Source organism: Canis lupus, chromosome 16 (genome assembly GCF_011100685.1).
Source record: "Canis lupus familiaris isolate Mischka breed German Shepherd chromosome 16, alternate assembly UU_Cfam_GSD_1.0, whole genome shotgun sequence".
In the NCBI taxonomy this organism is placed as follows: domain Eukaryota; kingdom Metazoa; phylum Chordata; class Mammalia; order Carnivora; family Canidae; genus Canis; species Canis lupus.
Genome location: NC_049237.1, coordinates 55245003 through 55248583, shown reverse-complemented (window position 1 = coordinate 55248583; position 3581 = coordinate 55245003). Strand labels below are relative to the sequence as shown.

The following is a 3581-nucleotide window of genomic DNA, read 5'->3' as shown; positions in this document are numbered from 1 at the left end:
CTGTAAAAAAATGATGGTAGTAATTCTATTCTGAAGTTTAAGAAACAGCAAGGAGTAACAAATAAATTAGAGAGACAGTAATCTCCCTATTTTTTTCTTCCATTCCCTTTTAATTTGAATACAAATACAGAAAGAATCATGTCGTCTGCTCATAACTCACTCTTTGACTATAGAATAAGTCAAAACTTGTAAATGCGTCATTGAAAACATATTAGCACTCCATCTGCAGCCTTTGAGGTTTCAGCCATACTTCACTACCAGCGTTGTGTGAGCAAGCCATATAATTTCATGTCTCCTTGTGTCTCTTTATGCTGCTCTGCCTCAGAAACCCCTTTTTTCCTCTCCTGGGTAGCTCAGTGGTTGAGCACCTGCCTTCGGCCCAGGGCGTGATCCTTGAGACCCGGATCGAGTCCCACATTGGGCTTCCTGCATGGAGCCTGCTTCTCCCTCTGCCAGTGTCTCTGTCTCTCTCTGTGTCTTTCATGGATAAATCAATAAAATCTGAGTGGCTCAGTCGGTTACGCATCCCCCTTGATCTTGGCTCAGGTCATGATCTCTTGGTTGTCGGATAAAGCCAGATGCCAAGCTTTGCATGTTCGGCAAGAAGGCTGCTTGGAACGCTTTGTCTCTCCTTCTGCCTTTCCCCCTGCTCGTACTCTCCCTCTTTCTCTCACTTTTTTTTAAGTGTTAGAAACGTTTATTTGTCAAAATATTTTTTAAAAAGTGGGAGGAGTGAAATAAAACGAGGCTAAATTTCAGCTAATGCTGTACCACGATCACAGGTCAGACATAAAGCAAAACAAACAAAACAACAACCTCCACCCCCAAAACCCCAATGGTCCTAGCAGTTTCAGAAGATTAGCCTCAACGTTAGGGCCCAGAGCTAACAGAAGAGTAAAAGGTCTCGTGCCACTACATGGTCATTTTAAAGGGAAAGGAGATGTTGCAGGTAGACAGGGAGAAGGGCTCAATTCCTAAGGAAAGCAAGATAAGAGGGGGATCCACGGTACAGGAAAAAGGGGATGCCAGCATAATCCTTACCTAGGGCTGCTCAGAGGCTGAGAATATAAGGAACGGAGTGAAAGGCTACAGGGACTAGTATCAAGAGGAAAGATAAGTCAACTTATAAGAATTAAATTAAGAAAGAAAACACAGTTGGTCACAAACTCCTTTGTTTACTCAAACACGAAGCAATGGAAACATCGTGGCAAGGGGACGCGCGGAGCAGGTTCTCATATATGACCGCAGCCCAGGGTTCAGTCCGCAATGATCCTACCTCCAGTTTCTAAAGGCTGAGCACCGTGCTCGGTCCACATGTGCTCCCGCTCACACTGGGCCATGCCATACAGAGAATCCGTGCAGCTGCTGAGGCCTGCGGCAGCTCACTCTCTGGCCCATAACCGTGGGGAGCACAGCTGTGGCACGACGAAGGGGGCTCCTGTCCCTTCCATAGTAGGACGAGGTGTTGGCAGCGGCAGCAGCCACAGAGCCGAAGTGGCAGCAGCCCCTGAGCTCGGCAACAGGTGTCTGTCGTAGGGATCAACAGAAGTGGGGTTGGGGTGACTGGTCCCAGCTGTGCTCTGGTCGTGAGGCAGATGGGACATGGACTGCTCCGCGCAGTTGTACGCAGAGGCTGCTGCTGCCGCCGCCACTGCCTCATAAGAGCGGACCCGGTAGCGCTTCTAAGAGTCGATGCTCCATATGCATCGTTGTAACACGTGGGTTCCCCGCAGCCCAGGGTGTACGGCGTGCGCACTGCTCCATACTGTCCGTTATGCTGCTCAGTAAAGTCTGCCACACGACCTGTGCGATCTACTGGACACTCTTTGGACCAGTGCCCCTCTTTCCCACGCCGATAGCAGCCACTCTGGTCTCCCATCCCAGGGGCAGTCCGAAGTCGGCTTGTGGATAACTGCACGTGCATCCTTTTGTCTTGAAACTCTGTGTTGTCAAGGCCCCTGATGGCCTCCACTGGAGGCCCGTTTGACACCTTGAAGCTTAAATAGGAGTTGTTTGAGGAGACCAGTGTGTGCCTCTCAGTTCCACTGGCTGCTTGTGGTCTCCAGGGGAGGTGGGATTTTACTTATTGAGTCCCTCCTGTAGGGCCAGCATTATGTATCCTGAGAAGCAAAATGAGCGTCTGGCCACGATCTGTAATGTTGGAACACCAAGGAGGACAAGTGGTGTCCCAGGGAGGCCTTGCATTGTGGCCTTACTGCATGTGGGGACATCTGTGATTTTGATTTATATTTGGGGTATCTCTGAGGCAAGAGTGCCCTGAGTTCCTTACCCTAAAAGGAACAACTCTTAGACAGTGGCCCAAGAGTTTGTAAGAGGTGCTGATGGAACCATTTGCTGACCAGGGCATCCAGAGCTAAATGGCAGCCTAAAGCTTGGCTTCTACTGCTGACTGTTGGGTGGGTTGTGTCCTTTATTAGGGACATAAATATTCCACATGAGCTCCCCCCCTGTAGCATGGTGCTCATACCATCCATAAAGTAGACAAACTCCATTGCAGTTCACTCAGTTGATGTCATGGGGGCTCCCTACATAGCCAAGGGGACTGGGGAGGGCTGACCTTCTCTGGTATGGTGGCATCCAGCAAGGGACTGAGGAAGAACAGGGGAGACCTCCCCTGCAGGTGGGATAAGCCCGCGGCCTCAAGTTCGACTCTCTCCTGCATTGAGGAGACCTCAGTAGCTATGCCTCCCAAGGCTCAATGGACAGCTGGATGTGGACGGTCACACGCCAGTGTCTATAGGAACCTCTCTTTCCAGGAGAGCCCAGGATGTGGCAGCAGTTGTTACTTGGTTGGTGTATAGCATAGACAAGGACGATATTTTCTTGCATCTGAGGGCCTTGGGCACTGTATGTCCATTATGGATATGTGGTCCAGAAAAAAAAAAGGCAAGTCCATTGCTTGTCATGGGAAACAAGTCCGACCTAGAGGAGCGGAGGCAGGTGCCCATCGAAGAGGCAAGGACTAAAGCAGAGGAGTGGGGTGTGCAGTACGTGGAGACATCAGCTAAAACGCGAGCCAATGTGGACAAGGTATTCTTTGACCTAATGAGAGAAATCAGAGCCAAAAACATGTCCGAGAACAAAGACAAGAACGGCAAGAAAAGCAGCAAGAACAAGAAAAGTTTTAAAGAAAGATGTTGCTTACCGTGAAAGCCAAGATGGCGGATGAAGTCAGTCGCCACTAAGGACACAGGGCGGGCTCATTAAGAGAAGAGTATAGTTGACGCCTTGATGTGTTCCTTGCTCTCCCCAACCTCATTCACACATACTTCTTTAAAAGGGGAAAATATTTGTGAATCAGTGGCTGGCAGGAGAAATAAGCCCTTGTCCATGCATTGGAATGGCTACTTTGTTGGGAGGCTTTGGAATTTCCTTCTTCCCTTCTCCTTCCCAAAAGTTTTATCACATACGTAGTGCTATAGGTAAGAAATAAGTGTTAACTAAAAAGAAGTGTACTGTCATAGCATCTTATTTCCCTCCCTAGTTTTATAATATCACCATCTTTTGTTTTGAAATAAAAATGTCTAATTAGGTTTGGGGAAGGGAGTAGGATAAGACTC

The 3581-nt window shown here is 48.6% G+C and overlaps 1 pseudogene; it reads right to left on the bottom strand.

Moving 5' to 3' along the window:
* Positions 1–1272: 1272 nt before the first annotated feature.
* Positions 1273–2513, bottom strand: LOC491522 (annotated as a pseudogene).
* Positions 2514–3581: the final 1068 nt, after the last annotated feature.